This window comes from Triturus cristatus, chromosome 3_2 (assembly GCF_964204655.1).
Source record: "Triturus cristatus chromosome 3_2, aTriCri1.1, whole genome shotgun sequence".
Lineage (NCBI taxonomy): Eukaryota > Metazoa > Chordata > Amphibia > Caudata > Salamandridae > Triturus > Triturus cristatus.
In genome coordinates, this window is record NC_140584.1 from 331,145,124 (window position 1) to 331,166,142 (window position 21,019).

Genomic DNA, 21,019 nt, shown 5'->3' on the forward strand with positions numbered 1-21,019 from the left:
CTTAGAATCGAGTCAGGACCAAACCCTTTTGGACTTAAGAAGTTCTAGGGCTAGCACCCACGTGAGCACCAGAGAACTCGAGTTCCCTCACCCAGGGAAGCCAGGTGCATAGGTGTCTTTTGGTGTCGGGTCGCATCGTCAATTTCAATGGGAGCCTGCAAAGAACTGCTGCTGCCGTGAAGAGGAGAAGTGTCCGAAGAGACCCAAGCCTGGATCTAGGATGGATGGAACCTAAAAGCAGAGGGGACAGAGTCTGGGTCACTAGCCAGTGACCAAGGGCAGGATGGACCAATGCCCACAGATGTCGGGTGCTTCAGGTGAGTTGATGGGTGTCTTGACTCTTCAGCCACGAGGTCCAGGAGGTGTTGACGAAGTCCACGAGCCGAAGTCGAGCTGTCCCACGAAGTCTGTCGAGTGCTGCGGTGTCGGCGACCAGAATGGACCCAACAAGCCTTGGCAACGGCAAGTCATTGGAATTCCAAGAAAGGACTGCGGTGCAGACCAGCAAGGTCTGAAGGACTCACCCAGCGAGGTTAAGTCAGGGCACATCTGGAGCAACCATAAAAACCCAAGTAGAAGAGGAGTTGCCTTCGTGGGGACCTGCTAGCCAACGGGCTAGTGATCGCAAAGGAGCCTCAAGCGGTCGCACTTGAAACTGACCCACGGGTCACTCGTGGAGTGGAGGCCAGCAATCTTCGGTGGAGGAGGTGCTCAAGGCTGGGTCTACTTGGAGCCCAAAGCACAACTTCGAGGAGGACCAGGAAGATGCTGTTGCTGCAAAAGATCACGGTGTCCAGGGGTCGTGGTTCCACGTCACCCACGATAGCCATGGGCCTCAGCTTTGCGGTGGACTCAGGGTAGCCTCGGGGAAGTCTGGAAATCTACCTCTGGTGATGCAAAGACTTCGGCTTCCGGCGGGAGCTTTAGCGATGCAGACCGGTCAGTTGCTTCTTTGGTGATTTCTTTAGTCTTCTAGTCAGGATAGAACGTCGAAGGTCCAGGATTTATGTTGCAGAGTTTCGTCCAGGGTAATCTAAAGTCTCAAGGACTGGGCTCCCATACTTATACCAAGTTTAGGGGATGGACTTACTCTAAGGCCCCACCTATGGGCAGGTAGCCCCTTCAACCGGTTTGAACTGGACTATGCACAGGGAGAGCAAACGTGCCCCCAGTGCAGGACTTCAAAGCACCAGAGAGTGCTCCCGCCCAGCCCCAATACACATCTGCCTGTCTGGGGAGGTGGTTACATTTCTCAATTGTACGTAAGCAAGAGAGCAAGAGAGAATGAGATAAGAGCATGTGGGCGTGTAAGTAGGCGTGAAGGTGGGCGTCCATGTGGGCGTCCACTTGATGATAATGGGTAATTTGTCATGTGTGGGTGGATACCTGGAGAATCCTGCAATGTCAGCAGAAATATTTGGCAGAGATGCGTGCGCAGTCGCATGACGTGTGATAGACGTGCAACTAGAGGGAGAAAGGGACTTGACATTTAGCTCTACATGTGGAGACAAAAGTCTGGGGTTATGTCAACCTAATCCCAAATCATATCTAATATCCTATGTTTAAAGAACTGTGTTATCCAAAAAGAAAGGTCTCTCGAACAAAATCTATTCTATACTGACTGTGAGTGCGTGTACAAGCGTCTAAGTGTCTACACTAAATGCGAGGGGGTAGGAATATTCCATGGTAACAGGGCTATGAATTACTTGCATGAGGACAGAGAAGCCGGGCCTTTTGCTCGGTAGCTGGAAGAATGTTTACTTAAACTACTAGACAGGAATGCATTGGGCAGGGAGCGGAGCAGATAATTTCCGAAGGTGAAATACAGTTCTTGGCAGGCAGCAAGCTGATGTCGGGCATCGTGAGCCGCGCAGAGGATGAGACAAAGTTCATGGTCACAGATGCAGGCTCGGACTGGAGCTTCAGAGACAGAAAGCAAGAAAAGCTTGATGACAGAATCAGGGCCTACTTGCCTGGACTGTAAAATGGCATAAGTGAACCATATAAAGGCGGTGGCCTTTCGTACTTAGGAATGGAATATCCGGCCCATTCATGGCGGATCAACAGAGGACATGTTAACGGTGGACGCACATGTATTTGCGTCTTCATAACTGGAACTGGAGGGAACATACATGTACTTGTAACATGCACATAGAACCGTTGGGGTCCAAGATAGGGGACATAACTGACCAGAAAAATCCATATTTCCACACTTAGAAGGTTGTATTCTATATTTACAGTATCTATTTTGGTCTCTAAAGTGCCTTTTGTGTCTGGTACCACAACCATTATATCTCCTAGCGTGTATTCTGGTGTTGGCAGAGGAGGAGACCCCCCCTAGCTGTGATGGGTTGCACTTTCTTCCCTGTCTCGTCTGCTCTCGGCCTCAAAATTAGCAAAGCGTGTTTGTCCATCCTGTTTTGCTGTTGTGGCTTTGTCCTTTTTTCTGTCCCTATTGTAGTAGAGAGTCACCAAATTGTGGGCTCTTCTACCCCATTGTACGACCACGCGGTATATTATTTCCGGCTCTCCCTCTCAGCCTGTGCAGTGTGCGTTCCCCACTACTGGAGTGTCTCCATGCAAGTTTTTGTGTAGCCCTGGGCCGTGGCCGCAATGTGAATCAGGCTGTTGTTTAGTTATCACACGATCATCCAGCCGATTGCCTGTTAAAAAACTCAGAATAGATCAGGCACCTAGGTGTCTACCTGGTACCTCTGCTGTTTAAGATCTGATTAACCCCCGCCCACCTCACTACAGCACAGCAAATTAAATTGGCAGCTTTCTTCCCTGCAGCTTTCCACTACCCTTGTGGGAGTTCCAATTCTTCCCAGACAACGATCAGTCCATAGATGAGTTCTGCTTCATGACCTCCTCAGTGGCATGGACAACAAATACAGCCCATCCGGTTTCTTTGGTCTTGTTAATAGTTTCAAGTCTTTTTGGGACTTTCTGGATGGATGGGGGGATCTGGAGCAAGTATGTGACCCTCTAAGTTTGTGCCGCAATCTTCATGATGAACGTTATTGGGGAAGGGCTGAAGGAGGTGAGACTAAAGCTCAGACTTCTAAGGTCCTGCATAGCAGATACTGAATGATGTATAGATTACATCGGTCTAACCTGAGGAAGAAGGGGGTACATTCCACATATTCTTTCAACATGCCTTCTGGTAAAGCAATACTGAATTGAAGTGCTTGAGGAAGTGAACATTGCCAGTAAGTACAGCTTTCCATTTAAGGAACCCATGGTGATATTGCATTCCTTCTCTGGAATCCTAGGAATGACTTCACATTGGCGCAGGTGGTTTGCAGTGGCTCAAGCTGTGGCTAAAATGTTACACCACCAGGGAGGGATGACTGGTATAAGGGTCCTAAAGTTATGGCGTGCCACAAACAACTAGTTTACAAGATAAATGACCAAGTGCCAGTTTTTGAAAACAATAAGGGTACATTTCTTGCTGAGGTTACCTGACCAAACAGTAACTGGGATGGGTGAGACCTAGAAATGAGAATGGTTGAATAAACAGTAGAAACTCTGAGAGGGGAGAACCAATGATCATGATTGCTTAAAGAAGAAATGCAGATGGCTTACATATAGCAGAGGTAAGGATCTCTTAGAGTGGGATGTGCTAAATACAGGTTACCCCCACTGTCTCATACGATGGGCAACGAGAAGGATCTGAGCATTGGCGGCAATGATTAATGTTCTCTCGTGTGTCATTTGTTTTGCACTGTTTTATACTGCTCTGCTTGTGTGTGTGATGCCCTAATTGCTTAGTTCTTTTCTTTAGCCTCCAGCTGTGGTGTGGAAGCCTGGTGGGGTGACCATACTACTGTTGACTGTAGTAGTGATGGTATCTTGGGCTCCTCCTATAGACTCCATAATTTCTTCTTATAATTTAGGATTTGGTAAGGTCCTTTCGCATTAGGTTTCTCTTCTCGCTGGAGATGGAGCTTTCTATCTTGGCCCACCTGTATTTAAAATTGACCGGCCACCTGCACATGGTGGGATTTATCTGGTACTTTTCTCTTTGGGGGAGGGACAGATTCACTCCTTATTGGGGTGCCCATTGTGGGTGAGGGGTTATTTGACTATTTTGTGGTGGATCACTTGCAACACATGTTGACTCTTCACACAATTGTATACACAGTTTAGACGTTGAATCGTTTTTTTGCTGATCGACTTATCACTTATACACTATGCAGATACAGGCTCACAGCATGGATTTATGTTAAAATTTTTCAATTATTGACCTGGAATGGGAGTGGACTAAAAGATTCACAGCCGGTCGGGAAGGTCTTATCCTAGTTGAATAGACAGAAGGTAGATATAGCTTTTCTGTATGAATCACACAAGGCTAAGACTGGAAGATTGCTTAATTGCTGTCTGTTTGGTTTGAGCAGCATTCACACTATGGGAGCTATGTGGGTTTTTCACTCCGTGCAAATAGGACAGCTCGTGATTCTGCAGGGAGGTACCTAGGTGCTCAGGTATGGGGCAGGATTGCCTGTTAATTCATCAACTATATGGTCCTAACTTTCAGTGTCCACAATTCTACACTAATCTGCACTCCCTATATAAATGTCTCGACCACTGGACTATGATATTCAACACTATTATTAATACTGATTTAGACAGATTCGAAGCTGCTCCCAGGGAACCATCGCCTACCACCAGGGTCTTACTCCAAATAGTTGAACAGAATGACTTGGTTGAAATTTGGAGTTTAAGTCTTCATGTGAATCTGGGTTTTACATTGTATTAATCCTTTCACAATAACTTCTGGCTTGTCACCCAAGATATTTACCAGTGGGTGTGCGGTTGCTCTAACCTCGCCCGCACCTTTCTGATCATCATCTGGTTGTTTTGCAGTTGGAGCCATCATTGTGTGCTCAGCTGGTCTGCCTTTGTCGGTTTCTCTCGGAGACCTTGTTGAATCCAGTTTTAAAATCTGAGGTGGGCGACGCTACAGTTGACTAATTTCATAACAATGTGGGATGTGCCTATCTTTATAGTATGCTGTGGGATGTGTTTAAAGCTTATATCAGAGGTACTTGTATTGTTAAGCACTCAGGATTTCAAATTGAACCGTGGTTTTCTGGATCAGTTGGAGACAGAGATCTGAGGTTGTAGTTACACCACCCCTTCACCAGCCTAACAGTGCATGGCTGAAGGTTAGTGAAGTTGGCTGCTTGCAAAGGGTTGACCATGAATCAGGTCCTGTAGTCAATCCCAAGCCACCGCACACAGCTTTATGTATTGTAATATAATATTATTTTACGCTAAAAACCCTAGAAATTCATTGTAAAAAACAAAGGTTCAAGTAGCGTTATAGTTAAGGAAGAATTTCAGTGACAATGTAATGTTTTAAACTAAAAAAACACATTGAAATTTGCCATTTATAGTTATCTCAAGTAACTATAACTTGTGCTCTAAGGTGAGCTCGGGCCTCACCATGCACTGCTAATCACCCTACATATTACATCACTGATGACCTCTTCTATGGTATCTGATAATATTGCTGCAACATTTGAAATAACATAATTGAAGAGAAGACTGTACATTATGGTATGGAACAGGTGCAGACAGACGTAGTAGAACCTTCTCACATACACTGAGCAGAGATCATCAAGTGAGTACTCGGACCCACTCTACCAGAGCCTAGTGTATTACCCCCATGGTACTAGCCCTCACTTTTCCACAGACACCCTCAAGTTGCTTTTAACCCACCATTTATCACCCTCAGAGAACCCAAGTGAAACTTAGCTGTCCATCATACTCTTACCTAACCATAAAAAAACCTTAGCTGTCCTTTACACTCCACAGAGCAGCCCTCAAAGACCTTCAGCTGGCCTTTAGACAACCTCTGCTGCACTCACAGTCCTTCAGACACCCTGTGCCTCTCACTACCGGACACCACTGCACTTAAGACGGCCTCTATAGGCTCTTGCAGTGGATAACCTAGATCCTGTAATCTTGACGTATACCTTTGAAGACCCGCAGTTCTTCTTCTTAACATACATCACCCTGCCTTAGGGCTCGTTAGTAAATGGGCACTGGAAAACTTGAGCAACTAAAGTAGCAAACTCTAAAGCAGCACATTTCCCACCAGTGACATTAAGTTCAATGTAACCATTAAATCGGATTTAATGCACAGATTATTTTGATACCAAACAGTACCACCCTTAGTATTCCCATTCGGAAATGAGCAGGGCTGGGGTGCCAGCCTGTAACTCACTATCTGCCAACTGGGCTATTTGTCGTTCCACAGAAAAATGACAATGTAGAATTTTTGCTGCTGAAACATGTAAAAGTACAAGTACCACTTTTTGACATACAGCTACCTGCCTTAGGGCTCGTTAGGCCTGACTTAAGGGTGATATACAAATATTAACAAGCATTGGCATAGCCAATAGGTCTCGCCTTTGGGACCTTGTAAGTAAAAAAATAAACTGAAGTGTAAGACTTCACATTTACATTTACTACATCCTAAATATGAAGTAAATGTAAACGTGAAGTCTTATACTTCAGTTTTTTTTTTACCTACAAGGTCCCAAAGACATTTGACTTACTCATGCATTCCCCATCCGTATTTGCTTTGGTGTGTTTCTGTCGTGTTTAGAGTCACTATGTAGCTGTGTGAGTTCAGGTTGTAAACGGGCCACGGTTGAGATCTGTGGAGTTCAGATAGAATGCAAGCAAATTTCTCACAGTGCTGGTCAGTGGGACATAAAGAAGTCAGATAGGGTGACCACATTTTCAAAACCCAAAACCCAAAACCAGGACATTTTACAAAAATAGATGTAGGACTACAATTTCACATCGATCAAAGGGCACAGAATGATTTAATAACTACGCTTATCAATGTAGGAATGTAGGAAATACAGATATGGAGGCACTAAGGGAAATAAGTTAAATACAACTTTTGCACAGACTATTGTAAGTCCTAATTAGATTGGTTTATGAAAAGACTGGTACCTAATTCTGCAGTAGGACTATATGGTTGGGTTTAAACTTGGGTGGCATGGTGAGCAAAAGAACGATGGATTTAACTCGTGACTGGGGGTGAATGTAGGATTTATTCAGCATTCTGTCCATCATTTGTTTGCGTAGCACTTTTCACCCTAAGTGGGATGGTTATGCCCTGACGTGGGTCCCTTGCTCACTGTGCCACTGGATTCAAGCTAGCCTGGCTGAAGAAGGGTAATACCCAGAAACCGGTCCCAGGATGCTCGTTTCTGGTCCAGGGAGGACCTGGCTTGGCAGTTCGGTCTGGACTGTTCCCATGAGGCACAGGGTCAAGACTGATTTGCATATGGCTGGGTCTAAACTGAGTGGCATGGTGAGCAAAAGAACGATGAATTTAACCAAGATCTCTTGACTGGGGGTGAAAGGCTGACAATTCTGTGTTTGTGTGTGAATCTTCGCGATATTAATCGTAACATTTGGGTGGATCGCCAACCTTTGCCGAATATTAATGAAATGTTGGCCACTTTAGAACATGCTGCGGTATTTACGTCTCATGACATGTCAGCAACGTACCACCAAGTGGAGCTCGACCATGATTCTAAACATTTAGCCTCGTTCATTACACCAGAAGGGGCCTTCCGCTATATACGCATGCCCTTCGGGTTGGCGTCGGCATCTTCTGTGTTTCAAAGGGTCATGGACATTTTGTACAAAGGCATGAAAGAAGTTGCCTGTTTTCAGGATGATATTTTGATATATGACAAAGATAACGAGGAACACGATGCCAGGGTAAGAATGTTTTTAGAAATCTTGAGGAAAAATGGCATGACCTTGAAGTGTAAATTTGCCCAGTCTGGTGTTGACTATTTGGGGCACCACGTGTCCGCCGATGGGGGTCAAACCTAAACTGAAGATCTTGAAAGCCTTTGAGGATCCACCATCACCTAGCGATAAGGATCAACTTAGATCCTTTTTGGGATTGGTTGCGCTTTATGCCAAATTTGTTCGGTAATTCGCGAGTAAGACTACAGTGTTGCATATTCTTCTAAAAACTAATACTAGATATGAGTGACATGTATAGTTTCTGCACATCCCTTAAAGTCGTTCAACATGGAAGATTTGAGTATTCTAATGACGGCTGCCAGCAGTCTTGGTTTGGGGCAGTACTATTACAGAAGCGCTTGAATGGGAGTGTGGAAATTATAGCTTTTGCATCCCAAACTCTACCTAGGGCTGAAACTACTTACTCTACTATTGAGGAGGAGGCTCTAGCCATGTGTTAGGGAACTGAGTATTTCAAAACTTACTTGTGGGGGAGAGAATGTGTTCTTCGTACAGACCACAAACCTTTGGTGGATTTATTTTGTACCCGTAGTGGTGGAAGAGCTACCCCCCCACATTGCCAAATGGCAGTATTGTATGCAAGAATTTCAGTACAAGTTAGAGCATGTGTCGGGGAAAAAGGAATTTTGCAGCCGACTGCTTGTCTAGGCTACCTGTTCTGGACAATTATGACATGGATACTTGTGATGATGAGGATTTGATTATGGTTTTTGTGATGAATTCTCTGGATAAGGTCTTGGATGGGGCATTGTGTGAAAAAGAGTGGCTGGATGCGCTGGAAAAAGATGCTTTGACAAGTGTTAAAAGGTATATGATCCAGGGATGGCCCAAAACTAAGGACTTACATAAAAGTCTTGTTGCCTTTGAGAGAGTGAGTGATGAATTATCTTTTGTCAATGGTATTTTGCGCAGAGGAATTTACTGGTTGTTACAGAGGGTCTCAGGAGGAAAATCTTACACCTTGCACATATTGGCCATGGTGGTATTAGGGCGCTTAAACATAGAATCAGAGAAGACTTCTGGTGGACGGGGGTCAACGGAATGGCAGAACATTTTGTCAAAGATTGTAATGCTTGTGTCATTAGTGACAAGTTTCAGGCACCGTTCCGTCTCCTGTTGTATCTGGGGAACCACCACCCATGCATTGGAACAAATTGGTTTTGGATATTTCTGCAACATTTGCAGTGTTAGGTAGCACACCCAAATTTGCTTTAGTGCTTATTGATTATTTATTCAGGTTGCCTGAAGTAAAGATGGTTGAGTGTATCTCCACTTCTGTTGTGTTGGACTTCCTTAGCGATGTTTTTGCCAGAGAAGGGCATCCTGAGGAATTGGTCACCGATAATGGTACACAATTTGTGTCTGTGGAAATGACTGAATTTCTGCAAAGGAATGGTATTTGCCACATCAGGACGTCTCTTTATCACCCCAGGAGCAATGGTTTGATGGAGAGATTTAATCGTGTGGTAAAAGATCAGTTGCAGTTAGCCTTAGTGAATAATTTGAATTGAAAGAAGGTATTGAAGGACATGTTGTGGCCATACAGAACTACTCCACATAGTGTACCTGGAGTGTCCCCTTTCACTTTGATGAGAGAAAGAGTAGATGTAACTCATTTGAACAGAGGTTTGATGGATCGGAAGATGGTGAACAGTGATGTTCTTGGAAAAGTGTTGGATGTAGGAAGGCTTTGTCTGGTAAAGCAGGTGTGAAAACTCCTGGGAGGACCTTGTTGGTCAGGCCTGGTGTTTGGGTTCGGATAAACTGGTTTTGTGAGTAAGGGTTCTTCCAAATTTTCTTCTCCCAAGAGGGTGGTTGGTGTTCTCGATCACGTGATTGTGGTCACTGGTGGTAAAGGGTGGCGTAAGAGTATGGTTTCTGTTATTCCTGAAAACAAAACCTCTGTTGTGTGTGACAGATTGGGTGGGTGCAAGGATGCTATATTCAAGGATGGTGGGTCTCAGCCTTAAGGTTATCTTGTCAATGATGCCATTGTTCCAAGAGGGAATAGCAGTGGTACTTTGGCTGAGGGTACTGCCAGGAACAGGAAACCTACAGGACGTTATAATCATTATGTCATGCATTGATTTTGTTGTGCTATTTTTTTGTACTTTTACCTTTTTGCCTAGTTTATGGGTTTACTTCATTGCATTGTAATGTGTATGTACCTTGCATTTTCTTTATTTTTTTGTTTTTCTTTTTCTCATCATTTGTTGTATAATATTTTTTTGTGGTTGTTTCTAATGTTTCTTTATTGTGTAGAAGGGATATGTGTGGGGTTTAGAATGGAATAAGGAATGTTGGGGACAGTGGATTCTGTGGGCGGCAGTTGCTGCCTGAGGTGAATAGCTGACGGTCAGTAAAGAGACTTCTTACCACAACGTCAGGCTCTGTCGTGTCTTTTTACATTCCTTCCCCTCAGATCTCACTGTTCTCGTCCTTTGGCTATGTCCAGCACTCTGTCAAATCAGGACCTGATTTTCATTCAAGTCATGCGCTCAGATCCCCACACCCATAGCTTCTCCAGCAATGACAACAATGCCAGTAGTGAGGTGGTATATGACATCACCAGGGATGACAACAAAGGTGACACTTATGATGTCACCAGTAAGTCATGTGAGACTGTTAACAGTGTATGGCGGAGTTATGTTTGTGTGGTTGACCGCAATGGGCGAATTTCTGTGGTGTTGAGGTTTCAAGTTGTAACCATAATAGACCTTCAAGTGAAGTTTATAGGGGAATTTCAATGGCTCTTGTAAACATTCTATTTTTTTCTTCTGAATAAATGACTCCACATGCGTGCACGAACGCGCTAGCCAGCATAAATAGCTAAATAGATTTTGAAGACAGGTCCGCCTAGTGTGCCCATTTCCTGCCTTAATTCAACTTTAGGGACTCTACTTTACACTGCCATTTCCTTACTAGGGATCTCAGGAGAGCGAGTCAGACTTTTGATTGAATGTCGGGTGAGGTTGCAGAGGGGAGAGAGAGGGATGCAAAATATAAAGGGAGAGGGATGTAAAATATATATATACAATTTTGCATGTAGCGGACCACAAACCTAACTTTACATAGGGCTCACAATAACACCTCACCCCTACAAAGCAACGTTGGGTCTATTCTATTTTCACTATCGAAGGCTGTTAAATGCATTAATTTCACATTCTGACATTAAAAATGAATTATGTTATTGTCTTGTTAGGAAGCGCTTCAACCTGAATCAATAATGAACAATAAGAAAAATTTGTATCATATTGCATTTGTCTCTGGACATTTCTTAATAATAATCTTTATTCTGTATGGTTAGACAAAACCTTTACGATATACAAAACAATAAAAACCAATCCATGTTTTAAAGCAGATGTCTTAAGTGGTATTAAGACCAATTAAAAGTAAATAAATATATAGATAAAGAATTTATTTCCAATACTAGCAGCAGTCTAATTTAACCTAACTGCTGGGCCACTTGGAGGTCCACCAAAGGGCCTAAACCTTTTATATGCGAGATGGATACATTTCGTCAATCAGATGTTTAGGGCCGTGTTTTATGGGTTAAGTTCTGCTATAATGCTCTACCGACAGGTTTGAACTCTCAGCCTATTCCATTCAGTCCGAAGGCTTGTTTTACGCCTGTCCAACATGGCTGGGCAAATGCACAGGACATGCTCAAGAGATTAATCAGACTCGCCACAACCCCTGCATTTGATTTCTTCCATTTGACAGCGCCAAAGGGCTAGGTGCTTTAAAAAAAGTCACTAACCCAATCTGAGGGCCATGAATCTTAGCTTCAAGCGATTGGAATATGTACAGGCCAGGCATGAGGATGGAGAGGCCAGTTGGCATGGATTAATAACCACCCATGCATGCTTGCGTTTTGCTAAGAGTACTTTATTTCCATGGTAGGACCAGAGATGGTTACATTTTTTAGTATCTAATTCAAATGCCGATTAACTTAGATTTGGATCCCACAATTGCTTCGCGGACAATAACTGAACACTATCTGTTAAGAACAGACAGTGTGTCCCGGCTTGCCCACTACAGCTGATGTCAGACTTCAATAGGTCCTAAAGAGAGCCAGCTCTGGCCCTTCTCAGCTTGTGAAATAGATTAAGAAAGGCAACAGCGCCTACCACTCGGTGGTCACAGAGACCAACTTCCAATCTGATCTGAGTGGCAGATGAAGACTTTGGCAACCTCAGGACACTTTTACAGATCCTTGTGTGTTTGTTCAATGTGTTACTGTCCTTGCCCAGAAGGATTCTGGAACTGTGAGATAATGTAGGAGAGATCTTGGCTCACATGAATTCCAGCATTGGTACTGGGCTTGGGCCAAATAATGTTTTTGAAAGTTTGGATAGGGTTGTTTGGAGGGACAAGGCCTTAACTGCAATTTCACTCCGGTGCTTAGTAAAGGAGCCCTTGGCATCGATGTGTATCCCCAGGTATTTACATGATTCTTCTGCTCCAATCTGGTGGTTGTTATAAGTCCAGCAGCCCCCCCATATATTTTTTGCCAATTGTAACTACTTTTATCTTCTTCAGATTAACCTCTACATTGTTAATAAATGTGTATATGTACAGCTGATTAAGCAACCATTGCAACCCTACCCTCGTAAGGCTGAAGACAGTAAGGTCGTTAGCGTATAGGAGGTTACAAATCCGAGCTCCGCCTATTCTTGGCGGATGGCTGCTGACTGTATCCAGTACCTGAGTAAGGTCTGCTATTAATAAATTAAAAAGAAGAAGGACTAGCACACATCCCTGTTTAACTCCCCATGATGTTGGGATTTTGCGGGACAGGTGCAAACCATCCCCCAGCTTAACTTGAATCCACATATTGGTATGCAATTGGATTATTGGTTGCAAAAAGTTGGGGGATTTCCCAGGTTTTGTACTTAGCCCAGAGTGCCCCTCTAAGCAGTCAGTTAAATGTCACCTTAAAGTCCACAAAACAGCAGTGTAACAGTGGAAGAGAGGTCTTTACCTTATCAGTCAAAATTGAGCTGGGAGGTTAGTGAGTGTGCCTGACTTCTCTACAAACCCCGTTTGATTTTTTTGGACAAGCCTGTTCAGCTCCGCCTACTGTCTCAGATCCTCCAAAAGAAGGTTGGCAAAATATGTGGCCTCATTATCGAGTAATGCTATCAGCCTATAGTTGCTAGAGTCAGATCCAGTACGTCCCTTGTACATGGGGTGGATTATTGTCCTATGTCATGAGTCCGGTATAGTTGAACTCTGCAAACAGTAATCGAAAAGACTTGTTCAATGACTGGCCCCAGAATAAGGGGCCACCTTTAAAGAGGGCCTGTGGCATACCATTAGGTCCTGGAGCCCCTTCAGACCTTGTCTTTGTAATTATTTGGACTAGCCTATTAGATGCAAGGTGATTTTCTGAATTAGAGGAAAGCTGATGATCCTGAGTTTGAGGCAGATGCTCCCTGAGTGTTGCTGATAGACTTGTTACTCTATGATTTGGAAGGTGGTCTTTCCGTCACTTGCATGGAAATGACTGATAAGAAACAAGGCTCTGTGATGTTTGCGCTATCCAGGCCGCGTCTTCCATTCATCTGTTTGTTCACGAGATCCCAAAGATTTTTTATTTGGACTGCTTACTTGCCCATAGAAGAGTACACCAATACTGCTGGTAGTGATTTAGTTTCTCTGCATGACAAGCCCAGCTATAGTTTTTTTTGTGCTGTTTTATAAGCAATGATTAACTCTGTGGTCCCTGGATTCCTCCGAACGACAAAAGGTGAATGACAACCTAACAGACCAATGGGTGAAGGGGGCTATCTTGAGCCCCCCTATGTATGCATGTTCATATTTTTTTTAATTTAATTTGGGATTATTTTTATTTATTGTGTGAGCAAGGCCAAAGAACAAACGTTCTGGAAGCTCCTGGAAACAACTGCCCAGGGAAACGTTTAAAAAGTGCCTTTTCTCTGAGAAATTTATTAAGTAATTGAGATATTTAAAAAAAAATGTTTTCATGGACCGGCCGCAGCGATGTACCCCCAGTTCATACATTTACAAGCCTTTGCTGAAGAGAACCCGTGGATCGATTTTCCGACCCAATAGTGATCTCTGTCTTTATCGCAGAGTATTCCGTCTGAGGAACCAGATGCGAAAAGTAATCACAGATTTAATCCTTGCCAAACATTTCTATCAGCATTTGAGTATTTAGTCGAAAAGCGGCTTTATTTCCAAAATATACATTAGCCAAGACATCTAACGATGGTATAGCCGAGGTGTTTGGAAGCTTTGGAGTCCTCGATAGATTGAGTTCCTGCTTGCTTCAGTTCAGAAAACTTTCCTGGTTATCCTAAAACCTACCACTAGATGGCAAGATTATGCAAAGCATGCAAATACTTGGTGCAAAATATATTCTAGTTGTAACTGTGTGGAATGCCAGGTATGATCCCAGAAGAGGTTTCCGGAGAAAAAGTTGACAAATACCTGAAATGGAAGCCGAAAGCCAATACGAGAATGTAACAAAGCTGTACTATACGCACCAGTGAGCCAATGATAAAACCAAATAATAATACTAAAAAAATAAATGAATAAATAAAAGAATAATGATTTTATATGTGTGTGTGTATGTTTATGTCTATCTGTATATATGTATGTGTATTGGTTAACCACAGGAAACATAATCCACGGGTAATGGGTACTATATCTGTACTCTTAGTCGCAAAATATACTACCACGATAGGAATGTCATCACCACACACTGAGAACTGTATACACTAATAGCAATTCTTGATAATTATCAATCCATAGGTACTACACCTTCACGAGTAGTTATAATAGAAATAGTCACCACGTTGTTTACACCTTATTACATCCAGGTAAATACTGCTGGAGCCATGTCATCGCCATTGTCACAATCCACTACATTTGAAACAAATTTGAAAGCGCTGATTTGTTTTACTGAAATTGACTTATGAAATGTGATAATAACATTCAATTATGTTACAATGAATCAATTGTACACCATTGTTATTTCTAAATGTAACACTATATGAGTTACGTAAACCGTTAAAAATACAGACTCTGTCAACTGTACACGATGTGCTGTGCAGATTCTGACCTCTATATCACTTCCTGGATTCAGGAACTGGTCATGTGACCAAGACCCCGAGAGAGGTCGAAACGCGTTTTTTTTGCCGTCAAAAACGATTAAAAATCACTCACGGCAGCAAGTGGAGGGGCTCGTCTTTTCCCCGCCGAAGTGTTTTTGTGGGGGATTTCGGTGCAAAATATGTATATATACCTCTGTAATTTTATGGCAAGACCGGAGGCTCCTATTGTGCTTTCTTTTCTTGCATTTATTCGAATAGCAGCAAGATAAGTAGAAAAAACTACACTCTCCAGAAGGCTGCAGGAGAAAACTACTGGCCAATGGGGAGAACGATAACACAAAATAAACCAATTAGGTCAGGCCAACCATATAAGGACCTATCTGACCGCAAGCAGTCCTCTATTCTTGCTGCTCGCAGTCAGATAAGTCGATTTATTTTATTCTCCTTCATAATTCTGTGTGGCAATTGTTTTGCGCAAGTTAAATGTATCATTATTGCTTTTGACAAGCATTGTTTACACGCGCTTTATTATTGTGCTTAGGGCTTCGCTGTAGACTGCTCTTTTAGCCCCCCTCGACTTTCACATTCTGCGCGTCTGCACGCGTGCGCGCTTTGTTTACATTTACCGGCTTTTTCCCCTCACGCTCGCTGCCTCAGCTGACGCCTCGCATATTTTGCCGCTTGTCAGCGCTGCCTCTCTCTGCCTGATAGCTTCGCTCACACGCTCGCCTCAGCGCTCGACTGTCTGTTGCCTCGACGAACCTCCTCTGAAGCTCATTTTCAACCGGCAAGCTCGTTTGTACACGCCCCCTTTTTATTCTTCTGTTAGTTAACCCCTTGTTTTCCAGTTTGTTAAGAAATGGATATGCCCAGCTCTCCTGAGCTTGACAATGATGAAAGTGCCAATTTTAAATCAGATTTAAGCCAATTTATTAATTCCTCTGTGGAAACTGCAGTAGAACACTCCATGCAGAGGGTTTCAAAGACTATGCAAAATTCTTTACTCAGTATCATGACCAAAGCTTTGGCCCAGTCTGCGGGGAAAAGCAGAAAACGAAAACTGGTTCCTACCACTATTTAATCTAAAAAAGTGTCACATTTGGTTAGCGAGGTATCCTCGCGCAAGACTGAGGATACTATTCCTCCCAGGCCTCAGTCAAAGGAGGGGTCTACTTTGACATTTGGCAAGAGCAAAGCCAAGCTTAAAAATGTGGAGGTTCCTAAGAAGCAGGTCATTGATACCATCCATGATACGGATGACGATTTGGGTGACACAGACGAAGACAATCTCTTTGATCTTTTTGGAGTTGGCGATTCATCGCCCAAAAAGCAGAAATTATCACCTTTTGAGTCCGAGCCTATCCTGGACTCGGAGGGAATGCCTATGTTTGATCCTGCCTTGATTAGACATCCGAATTCTACGGAATGGTTTCCCGTTCCCCATGTGGGAGAGTACATCTCTTCCAAACTGCGACAACCTCTGGACAAGTCAGTCAGAGCTAAGTTGAAATCGGAATGCCCCAAAACTTCCTTGGCCTCTCATATTACGGTCACTCCCGCCATTGACCAACCGCTCCTCACCTTCTTCTCCAAGTTTGGCAAGGACCCTCGTAAGGGGGTGGACAGAGCATGGTCCTCTTGTCAGGACAAACTTTTGGATATGGTGGGCCCTCTTGCCGGCATTTTGGATCTGGCGGAGACGGCGCGATCAGAAGAGTTGGTTTTGAATCCAGATTATATTTCACTTTGGGCCCAGCGTACCTTTTGTTTATTGGGCAACACCAATGAGGCCATGACTCATGAAAGGCGTAAAGGTCTCCTAATCAAGTTAGACCCTAAGTTAGCCAATTTGGCATCTCAGGACCCTGGAGTAAAGGCGGACGGTCTACTCTTTGGTGACTCTTTAGTCAAAGACCCTTCTAAATTTGTTTCCACTTTCGCCTCTCTGGATAAGGCACAACTTTCAATCAAAAAAGTTTTTGCCCCTCGGGTTTTTGGCAGGGCCGGCAGAGGCAGGAGCCGCTCTTACGGCCGTTTTTCCTCCTACCAAGGTTCCAGAGGCGCTTCCAACTCCGGCTACCAAGAGTACAAGCCTCAATTCTACCCCCAACGTGGCCGTGGCTACCGGGGTCGTGGACAGAGGGGCCACAGAGGCAACGCCACCAACTCCAACTATACCCAACAAGGTAAGCCTATCTTCTGGCCCTCCCGTAGGAGGGCGCTTAGCTCTCTTTCTAAGCAAATGGCAAACTTTAATCTCCGACCCTTGGGTTCTCAGTTCTGTCCAAGGCTATCTCATAGAGTTTTACGCTCCTCCTTTCCAGGATACTTTGCCTCCACCTCTGGTTTTTTCCGCCGACGTTTCGCTCTTGATATCTCAGGAAATTCTTTCCCTGTTGGCAAAGAAAGCTATCCAAAGGCTCCCATTCGATCCCTCGGGCTTTCTCAGCACTTTGTTTCTAGTTCGCAAAAAGAACAAAAACATGCGACCTGTTATCAACCTCAAAGTTTTCAATCAGTTTATCGTTTACAGACATTTCAAGATGGAGACCATTATCCATTTGAGGGACACTCTGCGAGCCAGCGATTGGATGGTCCGATTGGACCTTCAAGATGCGTATCTAACAGTTCCTATCCATCCCTCGCATTCCAAGTTCCTCCAGTTTCAATGGCTGGGCGTCACTTATCGGTTTTGTTCGCTCCCTTTCGGACTTTCTTCGGCTCCTTGGTGTTTCACCAAAATTATGAAACCTGTGGTGGCTTATCTTCGAGCATTGGGAATTCGTTTGATCATCTATCTGGACGATATCCTTCTCATGAATGCGAGCAAACCAGGTCTTTTGCAGGACCTTCAAGTGACCCAATCCCTTCTTCTCAATCTCGTTTTTCTCATCAATCCGGAGAAGTCCATGTTGACTCCCTCTCAAGGTGTAGAGTTCCTGGGATTTCGCGTAGATTCTCCCTCCGCGTCTCTCTTCCTTCCTACCGAAAAGATTGCAGCTATTCACTCAGAAATTCCTCAACTTCTTTCTCTCTCCCGAATTTCCCTTCGCTCCCTCGCAAGGATCTTGGGGCTTCTCTCGCCTCCATTCAAGCCATCTTTCCAGGCTCTCTACATTATCGGGCCCTTCAGCGCTTAAAAATACGACATCTGCGTCAGGGGCTGGCTTACTCAGATCTTATCCTCCTAGACCGAGACTCGCGTTCCGAACTGCAATGGTGGATAGACCATTTAGATGCGTGGAACGGAAGGACTATCTTCGCCACGGCCCCAGATCTTGTATTAGAATCAGATGCCAGTCTGGCGGGTTGGGGTGCCCGTTGTGGTCCAATCTCGACTGGAGGTACATGGTCTCTAGAGGAGTCGTCATTGCACATCAACTGTTTAGAGATGCTTGCAGGCTCCTTTGCAATCCGCAGTCTCGCAAAGAACAAGGTAAGTTGTTCCATTCTTCTCAGGATGGACAATGTTTCTGCGGTCCGTTACATCAACCGTCTCGGTGGCACAAGATCCAAACTCCTTGCGGAACTCGCCAAGAGTCTGTGGCATTATTGTCTCCTTCACAATCTTTCCCTCCAAGCCGAGTATCTCCCCGGCGATCTCAATTCCGTCGCGGATTGGCACTCTCGGTATCTCCGGGATTCCAGCGACTGGAGATTAGTTCCCTCCGTGTTTCTTTCTCTCTCTCTCAAGTGGGGCCCTTTCTTCATCGACCTATTTGCGTCTCGCCTCAATTCCCAGTTACCTCGTTTTTACAGGTGGCGCACGGATCCGCTAGCTTTAGCGACCGATGCGTTCCTTCAGGATTGGTCACTTCATCTCAATTACGCTTTTCCTCCCTTTCTTATGATCAACAGGGTTCTTTCCCAGATTCGACGCCAGCGAACGTCTCTAGTCATGGTAGTGCCCTTTTGGCAATCCCAGATATGGTTTCCTTCTCTTTTGGAACTAGCAGTGGACTTTCCGGTCCTTCTCCCTCATTCCACGGACCTTCTCCTGGACCCTCGAGGTTCCCCTCACAACCTCATTCTGGATCGGTCCCTGACCCTTTCGGCCTGGAAGCTCTCCGGCCACTCTCTCTACTGACCAACTCCTTTCTCAGGAAGCTTCACTCTTTATCAGCCGGGCCTGGGCTCCCGGTACTTCCAGAGCATACAAATCCGCTTGGTCTCTTTGGTCAAGCTGGTGTTTGGAACGGTCTATCGATCCCTTTTCAGCCTCTGTGACTTTTGTGGTTAATTTTCTGGCCTCGGAGGCCAGCGCTGGCAAGTCCTATCGCACAGTGAACCTGTACAGATCAGCTATTTCACTTAATCATCATCCCATCGACAATAAACCGGTTGGATCTCATCCGCTGGTTTGCCGTTTGTTAAGAGGAGTTCGCTTTTCCAAACCTCCGTTGGCTAAGTATTCTTCTTTATGGGACGTTAATTTGGTTTTTAAATTGTTTATGGATTGGCCTGACAATACTGCTCTCTCCCTGAAAATGTTATCTGCAAAGCTTACTATGTTGTTGTGTTTAGTCTCCATTAAACGTGTTTCTGATGTTAGGGCTTTGGACCTTTCTTCGTGACAGTTTTCTCCTACTGGAGTGTTGTTTCAAGTGCAGAGACGCACAAAAACAAATTTACAGTCAGTGTTTTATCCTTACTTTCCAGCTCAACCGAAATTATGTGTAGGTCGTTGCTTAAAGACCTATGAACGAAAATCTGCTGACTTTAGGACTTCTTCCCATACGCAATTGCTCATTTCTTTCCGCAAACCTCACCTCCCTGTTTCTTCTGCTACTCTGGCCCGTTGGGACCGTTGGATCATGTCTCTTGCGGGCATTGATGCTTCTGTGTTTGGTGCTCATTCTACCAGGGGTGCCATGGCTTCTAAGGCCTTTTGGTCAGGCTCGCGCCTAGAGGATATCCTTAAGTCAGCAGATTGGTCTAATGATAATGTGTTTAAGACCTTCTATTGTAAACCTGTGATTACTGCTTCTTCTCTGGTTGTTGATATGCTTTGAACTAGCATAATAGGAGCCTCCGGTCTTGCCATAAAATGTAGATTTTCCTAATAAGTTATGACGGAAAGTCTTAATTTTATTAAAGACACGGAGGCGAGTATTATCCCTCCACAACAGCTCTAATTTGTTCTATTTTCTCCCCCCCTTAGGTACTCCAGCACTACCACCGCCTTCCTTGTGAGAATCCTCCTACCTCACCGGAGTTCTTGGCGCCGACGTCCATCTGTCTACCAATGTGGTTTCCTCAGGATGTTTCGTCCATGGTGTTCCTGATTCAAGAACTGTTTACTTGGATTTTGACTATTTACATACTGTTATTTTTGGTTCCTTTGTTTTTCGATTTCTTCCTAACTCGCACAAGAAAAGAGGACTGCTTGCGGTCAGATAGGTCCTTATATGGTTGGCCTGACCTAATTGGTTTATTTTGTGTTATCGTTCTCCCCATTGGCCAGTAGTTTTCTCCTGCAGCCTTCTGGGGAGTATAGTTTTTTCTACTTATCTTGCTGCTATTCGAATAAATGCAAGAAAAGAAAGCATAATACTCGCCTCCGTGTCTTTAATAAAATTAAGACTTTCTGGCATAACCTATTAGGAAAATCTACATTATATCTTATCCATATCATATATGTGCAGGGCAATATATACATAACATATGAGAAGATGAGTTTATGCTTACAGATGTTTTCCCAAATGACAATTAATTCTATAAGGAACATATGTAAGTGAGTACCTATTTATCAACATATATATATATTTTATTTTAAATCAACTTAAATGTGAATGACTCAGCTAGCGAATAACAATGTATGCATGTACATAGAGACATTTATAATATACAACTATCTTCAATAGTACATTAATTTGTATAAATATAAGGTGTCTAACTAGGTATGCATTCTGCCTATATATTATAATTAAAGCTTCCAGGTGTCCGTTTATATGGATTTTTACAAAAAATACATAGTTATTCCTTGGTTTCACAGCACCACACAGGAGACACCTGGTCTTGCATTCCAGCTAAAGCATTTCACACTCTCTGAATTAGCAGTTCTCGAAAGTTCTCTTTTCACAAAAAGTAGGGGGGCGTATTTTCTTAAATTGAAACAATATGCGCAC